At 37.9% G+C, this 13361-nt stretch overlaps 1 pseudogene; it reads left to right on the forward strand.

Annotated features, from left to right (window-relative positions):
- Positions 1-3132: 3132 nt before the first annotated feature.
- Positions 3133-5075, forward strand: LOC108432967 (annotated as a pseudogene).
- Positions 5076-13361: the final 8286 nt, after the last annotated feature.

Here is a 13361-nt window from a genome sequence, read left to right on the forward strand (position 1 = left end):
GACATACCAACATAACATCAGGCAGTGTATTTACTAATTATCATCTGAGAAGAGCAGATAAAAGCTCTGTCTATAGATTCAACTGGATCTTAATGTAAGTTTACAACAAGCTTAGGAGTTTGTGACAAAGAGAAGCTTTGAACATTTTGGGGAAAAGATAACTGAAAAAATATATATTTGTGTAGTTTTTAAGGAAAGTCATATGATTGTGGTTTGAACTTATTTACATGTACATGGGTTTACATATTACATATGTACTATACTAAGAATGTCAATCTAAAATAAGCTTTTGCATCTAATATCAGATTGAATTTGACTATGACCTGGGATCTCTTAGACTGTGACATTCGACGGATCTAAACATTCTTACAGCATACAGAAAAAGAGGATTTGGTATGGTTACATGGTTTATGTTGTGATTATTATTTTCTAGTGAGCACATTTTATTGTCCTTGTGGTACTTATTTTTTTGTGGTACGGGGAGTCAAGGGTCCATTAACGACAAGTGTGTGATAATTCATTTAGAATGGGAACCTTCTAACTCTTGCCTAATAACTTTCTGTTCAGGAGATACAGATTGTAATGACATTAATGAATCAAAGTTAGCACTTCAGGACTGATTCATTACCTTTGCTCTATGTTTCCTTACTGTCTACACTGGTTTAATAAGATGGAAATTGAGTTATTGTCCTGATTGCTTTGAAATAGCTACTTTAGAACAACTATGTCTATAAACTTTGAATAATTGAAACCTCCTACTGGACATACATCTGGTAGAAAATGCCATTTGGAGGCTTGTTGTGGAAGATTAAGCTCCAGGGTGGTTTATGCTGAATAGAGGATAAGAGTTGTCTGAGAGAGCCAAAGCGTGTCAGATCCACTGTCCAATGTTGCTGTAATCCACATCCATTGATCTGTTGGAACATTGTAAGATATGTATGGCACATTTTTAGGTGAAAATGAGATATAATGAAAGCGCTGAATTAAAATGATCCTACATAATACCCCAGTTAACACAGTACATAACATATATGAGATATATAATGATGGATAATATAGATAAAATGCCATGTCTTAAGGTAAGCAGTTCACATTCCACGTTGCTGTTGTCATTTGTCTTTTTGATGGCTGCATTTCTCTGAGTGGGGAGAGTCACTTCATAATGAATAAAACCTGTAGTATTACAATGGACTAGTATTTATATTTAAACTGGTCATCTGGGGTCACACACAACTCAGTCTCCTCTGTGAGTTATAGGTGCATTCTGTTAACCCATGCTTTGACACCTGCCAGTAGCCTAAATCTTCCTAATCTGAGACATTAGGCTGTGCATTTATACTCAAATAGAAACATTCAGTCTCACTCTGCATTGACGCAAGACAATTATCATAATTATGAGTTTAACATTATGGGCATGTACAAACTGCAGTTGCTCACTTGATGAAAGCATGTCTACGCAGAGACTGGCCTAGTTTTATGTATCGAGTGATGTTCTTGTTCTTTTTATTTTGTGCCTATGTTCATCAAAAGGCCCACTTCATCTGATCACAAACAATGGGTTGACATTTATCGAGCTTGTAAAAGGCTATATCTGGGGCTCCCAGGTGGCTCAACTGTCTAAGCGTTGGCCCTGTTATCAGGAGATTGCAAGTTCGATCCCTGGTGATGTTACAGCCATCCATAGCTGGGAGTCCAAGAGAGCACAACTGGCCTCGCTCTCTCTGGGTGGGTAGGATGGCCCCGCTTCTCCCCCCACCACTCAATGTGATACTGGTCAGTGCAGGCGTCTGTTAGCTGACATAACAGATCTGGTGGTTGGCGCTTTCCTCCGAGTGCGTTCGGCTGTCCCATGACATTACGTGAACGGCAGTTCGAAAAGAAGTGGTGGCTGGTTTCACAGGTCTCGGAGGAAGCCTATGCTGCCTTCACACTCCTAGCATTGGTAGTATCGTGTGATTGGGGGAGTCCTAACTAGTGGAATTGGAAACGACTAAATTGGGCAGAAAATCAGGTTTTTTTTTTATTTAAAAAGCCTATATCCATTTCTTTGTTTCCTGTGGAAATGAGTAAGTCATTTAGATTAGAGTTCTTAATCCTTTCTAAAAAGTTTTACTTAATAATAAAATGAAGGGTATACCGTACACTGTTAGAAGCTGTAAAAAATTCTGTCTTATCTGCACATAACCTCAAATGGAAATTTAATCTGTGGATTTAAGTAACTCTAACACCTGCTGATGGCAAAAAGCTCTCAAACGGGAAAGGCTTTTTGCACTGACGACACTGCTGCTGGTTAATTCAGCTGCACCTTAAATCCCATTGACAGATGAGGTCAGGTGTTAAATCATGAGAGTCACATTATGTCAACAGGTTTGGCCTCAAAAGTGCTGGTACAAGATAAGAGAAAGTGTCCCTTCTTGACAAAGAGAAGTCTGTTCTAACTTAAAGCTGTGTTGAAATCTGAGAATTCTTCACACCACAACCAGGAATTAAACCTCCTGGCCTGTGCACTTGCTGCCTGCTCATATTGTCCAGCATGTTTACTGTTGCTGGACAGTCACAGGAGGAAATTACAGACTCAGTCAGTCTTTACATCATATTGTCATTATCTTAAAGTACTGGTCTATTCATCTTGAAAGTTTCACACTACATGAAGAACAGCCGATGTGCTTGAAGGATGAAAAAATGGAGACGATTTCATATCCAGAAATGTAAAAAATGTCTTTATGGCTATAGAATTAAACTAAAATATGTTATATTAGGTTATAAAAGGGCAAACTTAATATCTACACTTGCCTGCACTCACTTAGCTGTTTGTGAAATAAAGTATGTAAATCAGTTTAATTAAGTTCAGGTTCGTGAGAGGAGTTACAGCGCACTGTGAAAATCCCTCAAATCTCTGCTTAGCAGCTAAACAGTTGTTTGGCGTGTTTCACACCTTCTAATGAAGCTCCATCAGCTTAGCCCTCAGTCTGCCACCTCTCAGCATCCTTCATGATCACTTTTCACTAATCCTCTAAAGTCCCTTAATCAAGGTATAAATGCTGGTATTTGGAGGACACAGAGGCACAAGAGGACAAGGTGAAAGCAGAAAAAACTTTTTAATCTTTGCTCATACTCAACTCAACTCCAGACATGTCAGGTCTGCATGGTTTTGAGGGTGAGGACTTCTAAATCACGATGCATAACCGCACAGGGTTTGTACGTGATCCTTTTTTGTATGAACAGTACTACTTAGCAGACCCATGGCAGTTTGAATTTCTGGTTTGCTACATATTTTTTCTGATATGTTTTGGTTTCCCCATCAACGGCTTGACCCTTTTTGTCATGACCCAGCACAAGAAGCTCCGACAGCTACTCAGTTTCATCCTGGTCAACCTAGCTGTGGCTGGGATGATCACGGTCTGCTTTGGACTCACCATCACCTCAGCAGCCAACGGCTACTTTTACTTTACTTTTACTCTTCAGCATTAACTACATTAGCTATAATTATGACGTATTTTCCTCAGGCGAGGTGGCTCTCCGGTCACTAGTGGTGCTGGCCATTGAGAGGTACATTGTGGTCTGCAAGCCCATGGGAAGCTTCAAATTCCTCTCATGCAATGGCCATCATTGCTTTTACCTGGGTCATGGCACATAGCTGTGCTGCACCCCCTCTTGTTGGATGGTCCAGGTAAGATTTGCCATGCAATATTAATCCAATGGAGCGAAGAAATAGTGTCTTTACCTACAAAATTCACAATGGGTTCTTTGGACCCATTTTTGGATCCTTATGGGCAGTTTTTTTTTTGTGGAGCACCTTTTTATAGTTTAAAGAACCTCCACATAATATAAAGTTTCCATAGCACTTAATTTTTTTTTTCTTATAAACATATGCAAGCCAAATATTGGCGATTAGAACTAATGTGACTGTAAAAATGATGTTGAAATGAAGAAATGATGCTATTCTTGCTGAATGAAAACTAAAATAAAAATGAAATTGCAAAGCTGGAGCCTTTCATTTGATGTTAAAGTGTTGATTTAAAGCATTATAAAAGCCGATCAATATTCTTAAATCTGCTCTGCTAAATAACCAGGTACATTCCTGAGGGGCTGCAGTGCTCCTGTGGACACACTCAACCCCAGATACAACAATGAGTCCTATGTCATCTACATGTTCGTCTGTCATTTCATTGTCCCTGTCACTGTCATCTACTTCACCTATGGACGGCTTGTGTGCACAGTCAAAGCGGTGAGACTACACGCTGTTTTGATTCTTTTACATCATGTTTCGTTATTTTGACACTGTAATCTGTATTTATTTTAGTTTGCTTACTGCTGATATTAAAATTTATTGATACTTTTTCCACACTGACTTGTTAAACTGATGACTATTCATGCAAATACTTACTTAAATACATTAGTTTGGAATCACTGTTAATGGCCATTCCTGCCTTCTTCTCCAAAAGCTCAGCCATCTTCAACCCCATCCTATATGTGCTGCTGAACAAACAGGTCAGTCCATCTTCTGATCATACTAACATAGAAATATAAGACTATTCCACAGATTTTACTCAGCATGTAGTGACTTGCAAAGAATAATAATAAAACATATACCTGTACTTATTAAAACAATAGAAACTACATGGATTCAAAACTCACTTTTAATGAAAGCGGGAAGTGGGAAGAAGCCTCATATTGTCACTTACCACGAACAATTATCTGAATACTATTTTCTGTACTTGCATAGTGGAAGCCAGTGGTTAGGTACTGATGTAGCCGCCTTACAGTTTCTCGTATAACTTTTTATGCTACAGATGTAAGAAATACAGATTTGAATGAAATAGTCCTATTTTAAAGTATTCCTTTAAGAGCCTGCATGGCTGTCCTAGAGAATTCATTTAATGTGAATCATAATTTAAACGTGAAGTAAAAGCCATGGGAAAAAACGTAGGTGTTCCATATTCATTAACTTGACTTCTTTGTAGTTCCGTAACTGCTTGCTCATGACCCTGTTCTGTGGCAAGAACCCCATGGGAGATGATGAGTCCTCAACAATGTCCACTAAGACTGAAGTGCCCAGCATGTCCCCAGCATAGAGGACTCTCTCACTTTCCTCATACAGACTCGGAACTCTCCGAACTTTTGGAACGCTAGGAACTCGATTTGCACTTTGTCATTTTTGCTGTTGAAGTGATTTTATATTTTTATGTCTACAAAGAATAAAAAGACAAAAAAGAGATTTTTTAAAAGTAATAAACATTTTAAAATGATATGTGTTCTTATTTGGCTGCATATTAATCATGTTTATTAGGGGTTGGGAAAAAATGTGTATGTTAAAACTATTTTTTTCAAAATATGCCAAGGAAACACACACTGTAGAGTAAAACACAGAACATGCAAAGCTTCAAAGCTTTCCCTCTTGTAAATGGCCTTACACTCTTCAGAATGTGCTACTTTCACTAACCTCAGAACCAGAAATACTAAAGAAGCATTTCAGGAATAAGAAATTAAATCCAACAAACCAGACAACCTCAGATATGTTACCACTACACCAGTACATTCGGGTCTTTGACATATTAGAACTTTGAATAAAATGTTTCTTTAAACGCCCTGGGATGGACTGGCGGCCTGTCCAGGGTGTATCCTGCCTTTCGCCCAGTGACAGCTGGGATAGACTCCAGCACCCCCCCGCGACCCAGAAGGAGAAGCGGCTTAGAAGATGTGTGTGTGTGTGTTTCTTTAAACTCATTAGAATGTATCTTAATTCAAAAGCAAACTGCCTAAGCATTTGAATGACAAGTAACCACATTAGAAACAAGGGGCCCAAGCCTTTACTTCTGCTGTTAATTCATTTATTTCCATTTGTTTTAAGGAATATGGATAACACTTTTTATGAATGTTATGTTTGTAAGCATCTATAAACACATTTATAACATGTTATAATGCATTCATAAGGCATTATAAACATGGTTATAAGTTAAGTGATACTTTTTTGATCCCACAACAGGGGAAATTCCACCTCCGCATTTAATCCATCTGTGAAGTGAAACACCACATACACAAACTAGCGAAGACACACACACTAGGGGGAAGTGAGCACACTTATGACACACACTTATAGGGGGCAGCCCTATCCACGGCGCCCAGGGAGCAATTGAGTGTTAGGTGTCTTGCTCAAGGACACCTCAGTCATGGACTGTCGGTGCTGGGGATCGAACCGGCAACATTCCGGTCACAGTGCCAGTTCCCTAACCTCCAACCCACGACTGCCCCTTATATAAATATTTATAAAAAATAAATTACACTGAATTACACTTTATAGCCATGTTTATTATACATTATGAATTGTTAATATTATGCATTATATGTTTTGTTAATAGCATGTTATACTGTTAGTGCCAAAGAAGTCAGTCCCAGGTTGGAGAGTGTAAAGTAAAGACAGTATTTTATTTGTCACTGCTGGTACTGTTAGGACTGCGTCTTTGGGGCTTCAGTCCTGAATATTCAGATTCTCCAAACAGTATAATATTGGATATGCAGTGATAAGTGCCAGGCTAATGGTGGTGTACATTAACGATGGTGTACATTGACTTTCCCACTTTGGGTAAAACACTGATGGCAGCACTAGTTTAAAGTCTGACATTTGAAGCCTGTAATGAGCTTTACTGTGTATGTTTTAGTGTTTCAGCAAATTCTTCAGTAAATACTTCAACTTGAAGCCTCACTCTTAACACTGGAGGAAGCTATAGTCCAGTATACTTCACTTTACTTAGAGAGGACAAATATGACTTACGAGCTCATATAATTTGTTATGAACAGTACTTCTAAGGCATTATGTTAACAATGCATAAGGCATAATAAACATGGCTATAACATGTAATGCATTTTTATAAATATTTATAGCCATATTTATAATGCCTTATGAATTATGAGTTATGAAATGTTACGAATATGTTTATAGATGCTTACATACATGACATTCATAGAACGTGTTACTGAATATTGATTGCAGTTGAAATCACCGTACAGTAGCTAGAACTTGTGTAAAACAGTTATTCTGCTGGTGTTTGATCAGGATCTTACTAATTTACAGGATCTTACTAATGAACCAGGTTAGTGTTAGGTAGGTTGCTGAACATGGCGATGGTAGCTTATTAGCTGTACTTCCTGGGGCTCGGAGTGGTGGGCTCTAATATTTCAAACCTCACCTCCTGTCTCTCCCCAGACATGTTTGAACCAGTTAGCAATGTCTTTAGGGCTTGATTTAGTCCTAAATATGACAGTGGGCACTGAATTACCCTACATATTCCTCTGTTCTGAAAAAAAGCCGTCTGAATCATAACACAATGACAGGTATACTCTAACTCTGGAATTAGGAACTGAATGAGTGGCACCTCAGCTTTTATTCCCGTTCATTATTTCTCGATCATAAAAGTAAGTGGATATCATTGCACAACACATTGTCTGAAGGTGATTTGCTGTGTTTATTACATTTATATATATTTATGTGACAGCATTACACATAATTAAACTGAGGCTATCGATTGTGAAATACGGTTGTACAAGACTCTCACATTTCATGACCATATTGGTCATCAAATGATTTCACAAAGAGCACATGAGACTTCATGCTTCAGGCAGAAAGAACAATCATTTCTGTATTGAAATCACAAGAAAGGGCACAACCTTCAAATCACAAGAGCTGCAATTTATATTATAGCCTATATTATCAGCAACCTAACAAGTTCTTGAGTTCAAAGAGGATAAATGTAATTGAATCGCGTGGATCTTATGAACTGTCTGTAGCAAACAGAAGCAAACAAACAAACATCTATGTGTTGTGTACATGACAACCAAAACTAACCGACAGCACACTTTATTCAGTATTCCAGCCTAAAGCCACAAAATATTATATTCTCAACTTTTAGGCCAAAAAATCAGGCCTAGATATTAGATAATTTCCCCAAAACATTCAGTACTAACACTGGGTAAAACTACAGCTTATATAGTATCTTAGGTGTAACGTGGGGCTGAAACCATGACTAGATTCAAGGCCCAATGATAAGAGAGTGCTGTAATAGTTTACACATCACTCTGTCATCTGGAGTACTTATATTCACATTTACAGCATTTGGCAGATGCTCTTGTCCAGAGCAACTAGCAAAAATGCCTTGTTGTCCACTCAGACTGTATCCTAGCTGGTACAAGGTCCAAACTGCCCGTGAGCTGCAGCGCTGCTAGAAACAAAAGCCGGTGCTGATACAAAATGAAAAGGATACAAAATCAAACATGTACTTAAACTAGTGCTCACTTATTTCTTCTGACCAGGATACACTTATTACAGTTGCTGTATTTAATAGAAGTTATTGAGCGTAAAGAAAAGCAATGTATAGATAAAATATAAAAGAATAATACTAAAAAAAGAAGAAGATTAAGAAACGGCATTTGACATGGAAAGGATTCACTTTTTCTGGCATAATTGTATTTTTTTTAATTTTTATTTCATCTGTCTAGAAGAAGATAGACAGCTGTTTCCACAGTTCTCTGTTGTGCCCCTTTATACAGCATATATCTCCTGTAATGTGGCTGCAGGACAAAAGAGGGTCCATGGTTTAATATTCAGTCACAAACATAAAGCAAACCGTTCTATCTCTCCTTGGCCATTAGCTTAATGTAGCGAGTCATTATCACGCCTGTGGCTAAGGAATTATACAGAAGCCATGGGAGGCAGCCGACCCACCCTGAACACCTGACAGAAGCGTTTATGCACAGCATGTCCATGACACATGCAGTACGATGGTGTAAAAGTGGCAGGTGTTAAAGGTCCTGTAATCTTGTTATCTTAAATGAGATTAAACTAGAACAATCAGAGAAGCTTAAGGTCTTAAGGGGTAAGTGTTACAAACAGCTCTTTTGGTTAAACAGTTTCAAGCGTTTTTCCTGTGCAATGGTTAAAGTTAAAATGAGGGATCAGGGATTATTATTGGAGAAATCAGGGTCATTTTCATTGCATTGTTCAATAATAATACTGTATTATTCATTATTATCATGAAATATGCTCCCATTTAAAGATTTAAAGATCAAGACGCTTTGTCCATGCTTCATTTTCCCCCTAAATTCGACTTTATTATGATCCACATAGAGCATTTAAACAAACACTCTGATTACTGAGTCTTTCTTTTTGGTCTCCACACATGATGTTTAGGAGGATAAGATGGTCATTAACTGCCATGTTAATAGAAAAGTTGATTATAGTCAGATTCTGCTCCAGATGTCCAGCTCCTCACTGGTCCTCCAAACATGTTCTTCAGTGTTTGAGCTGGTGAGAAAGTCCTGAATGAGCTGTTAAGACTTTAAATGTAAATTTGTCTCCCTCTAGTGGACTGATGCTAGAAAACTGGGAAAAGAAGAAATCAGTAGCTGCTTGCGCAGTGAGGGAAGAGCAGTTTATCCTCTCAGTCCTGCTGCAGGTTAAGGGATGTTTAATGTGACACATATTATTTTCCAAACCCTTTAAATTCATTACTTAAATTCCTTAACGTGAGTTTACATTGAAGTCTATAATATCTAGAGTATAAAGTGCTAGACTGTCTGTAAAATAGGTATTTGGTGTTCCTAGAGCCATTTTAGATGGTTTCTTGAGTTTAATTGTGTCTCACTTGAGATGAATAACGTGACAATCATCCCTCAATACAGGAATGGTGTAATAATCATAATAATGATAACACTTTATTTTGAAAGTTCACTGTAGAAGTTTTGTAGAAGCTGACCTCGTCATTCAATGACAACCAATTAAATATCAATTAAATGCAGCTGAACTTGTGGAATGTGGCCGATTCTATCAAGTGTGGCCTTAAACCTAAACCTAACTTTTATTTCAACCCAAAATCTAAACATAATGCTGAACCTAAATCTAACCTTAATTCTGACTATAATCAACTGTCACCACATTTGTATATAATAATATTATTATTATTATTAATAATAATACTAATAATAGTCTTACTATGAGGTTAGAGCAACATAACAGGTGATATCTGCTTCCACGTGATGACAAGCTTTTGGTCCTAATAGTTTTCCCTGGGTGAAAAGTAGGAGGAGATGGTGGACATGAAGATTCATATTTCCTTCATATTGTGAATAATTATATTCTCTTTCTTCCAATGGAATATCAGCCATGGGTTTCCAGAACACAGTTGGGAGTTTTCCAAAGTAGAAATCTATGATCTACTTTGTCTGGGTTGTTGGTCTAGTTGTCGTCCCTGTAGTCCCATAAACCCAGAACCGTAGGACTGAATATTAGAGGACAGAGGACTGAACGCTTGCCAAACATCAGCCCACGTGGGATAAACTCTTACGTCTGTCTGACAGCACTGCACTCTGACACAATCCACAAGCACACAAGACACAGAAGACCCCATATGTTCTAAGTCCCAGGGCTGGTGCATAATTGCCTAATTAAAGTGGGAACAGTGAGGAGAGACGCAGTAGCTTAACACCTTATTAAGGCAGCAGTCCATCAAACTCTGCCATTAAATACTCCACCAATTTTGGCAGAAAAGGTCAAAGACAAATTGTCAGCCAGGCTTGAGTCTACTTCTCAAAGTAAACGTGCTTAGACCTCTGACAACACAGATGTATTTCTAGCGCTGGATGACTTGGAGATAATGTATGCAGGTCTCGGGCTAACGTCTATTTCTGGGAGGATCAGTTTCAGATATTATTTTTGGCTGCTTTCAGTTTCGATAAGATCAGTGGCAGTAAGCCACCTACCATCCATTGATTCATGCTTTATATTGAAAATACTGGTATAACAGGTCTGAGGTAAAAGCAACCTACTCATCTCTGCTACAAATGAAAACACAGACGTTGCATCCAAATCCTAACATCTACAAATACTTTACAACTACTTTACAAGTACTTTACAAATACTTTTTTGTAAACTTTACAACTAACCCTGTAAGCAGGGCTAACTGCAACAGACGTAGGCAGTATTTATAACAGTCTTTAAAAATTCTAGTTAATCGATTCAAAACACAATTAATACATCATTAGTGTGGGTCTGTGCGCTTAACTATTATACAATTGACCCCAATGAAATTGTTATTACTGTACTTTTATGTTGTTTGATCCAGTTGATTCTTCCAGTCTAAATACATGAAAAAAATGTCTTTCAAAATAAACATGATTTCTAAAAAAAACATGGTTAAACATGGCACATTTATTTTATTCCATAAACAAAATTTTAATGATATATCAATAAAAATGAAATATCAAATATATTTTATCTACACAAAGTGTATTTTTGATACATCTGTGCATCTAAAAGTTATTATATGAAGAAGATGTTGACTCTCATTAGAGGCTGCACTTTAGCCTGGCTAGCACTGTCATTGACAGTCTTCAAAATGGTCTTTAAATATAACAAAAAGGCAAATAAAATAATATCCATGTGAATGTTGTGACTAAGGGAGACATTTCTGATGTAAAAGCTAGGCCTGCAGACAGCTTCTACAAACATTAGTGAAAGAACGGGTCGCTCTCAGGAGCTCAGTGAATTCCAGCGTGGTAGCGTGATAGGACACCACCTGTGCAACAAGTCCAGTCGAGAAATTTCCTCGCTACTAAATATTCCACAGTCAACTGTCAGTGGTATTATAACAAAGTGGAAGCGATTGGGAATGACAGCATCTCAGCCACGAAGTGATAGGCCACGTAAAATGACAGAGCGGGGTCAGCGGATGGACGGGTCTAGGCTTGGCTGTTACCAGGAGAACGGTACTTGTCTAATTGCATTGTGAAAAGTGTAAAGTTTGGTGGAGGGGGGATTATGGTGTGGGGTTGTTTTTCAGGCGATGGGCTCGGCCCCTTAGTTTCAGTGAACTCTTATTACTTCAACAGACCAAGATATTTTGGACAATTTCATGCTCCCAACTTTGTGGGAACAGTTTGGGGACGGCCCCTTCCTGTTCTAACATGACTGTGCACCAGTGCACAAAGCAAAGTCCATAAAGACATGAATGAACGAGTTTGATGTGGAAGAACTTGGCTGGCCTGCACAGAGTCCTGACCTCAACCCGATAGGGATTGAATTACAGTGGAGACTGTGAGCCAGGCCTTCTCATCCAACATGAGTGTCTGACCTAAACCTAAACCTTGTGGAAAGCCTTCCCAGAAGAGTTGAAGCTGTTATAGCTGCAAAGGTGGGCCGACATCATATTAAACCCTGTGGAATTAAGAATGGGATGTCGTTAAGAATGGGTTTGTCTGTGAAGGCAGATGACTGAATACTTTTGGAAATATAGTGTACATTTTTATACATGAAATTTGTGAGTGTGGAGAACTTTTTAAACATGTATAGGTATATACCAATTAAGTATTTTACTAGAAGCATAAAGTCATATGCAAAAGCTTAAACACCTAGTTAAATTACATGTTTTGCTGATTTTTTTTTAAGTGAAAACTATTGGTCTTAAAACTTAGAGCATGCTCTTTAAAAATAACTTTTATTGCTGCAAATTTTAGTGCACAATTTCCATGTATTTGATGTATTGAAGAAAATAAAGCATAAAACACAAAATGTGCAATAATGTGCACCCCCCCCAACCCAGAAGGATAAGCAGCTTAGAAATATGTTAAATTTAGCAATAAAATAGTAAATCATTCAGTAACCATTATTTTAGTTTTTCAGAGTTGTGTCTCTGCAAGATGACCCACAAGAGGGAGCCCTGAAGCCACAGCTCAGCGTACAGTCCCAACCAAGAGAGCCTCTTTAAGAGAAGCTTGGTGACACTGTTATTACTGTGTAATATGCAGTAACCTGGGGGTCTGCTACCTTTTCATTGACGACAAATTCGGTTTCTGACAAGCTCTCATTCACCTTAAAACATTTGGAAATGATGTACATTATAATCAAGTTAATTCAGTTTGTCACTGAGTCTGATATTTCTTTGCCTGAAAATAGCAAAAGGAAGATCTGTGTTCAGATTTTCTTCCTAATATTCTTACATTACACCTCTCGTAATATCTTTGTACCTAATTGAGTGTACACAGCAAAAAGAAAAGACTGAGGAGCATAAAAGTCGGCTGCTGTTGCCAAGTTACAGCATTCCAGTAAATCCGCAGGATTAGAATGAGCTTGAGAGGTTGCCATTTTAGATTCTCCTCTTAAAATCTCTCATGTAATTGAGCCACTAAATTCATATAAAATAAAACACATTATGAGAATATAATCCATGCATTAGGACCACAATTAGATCATAACATTTTCTTTATTAATGAAATGTGAATGTTAGGTAACGCATCATCCAGTTTTGTTAGTGTGTCTGATCTGAGAAAGTGCTTTGTGGCTTTTGTAAATGAGGATGAATTACAGGCATGAA

Source organism: Pygocentrus nattereri, chromosome 17 (assembly GCF_015220715.1).
Source record: "Pygocentrus nattereri isolate fPygNat1 chromosome 17, fPygNat1.pri, whole genome shotgun sequence".
NCBI classification, from domain to species: domain Eukaryota; kingdom Metazoa; phylum Chordata; class Actinopteri; order Characiformes; family Serrasalmidae; genus Pygocentrus; species Pygocentrus nattereri.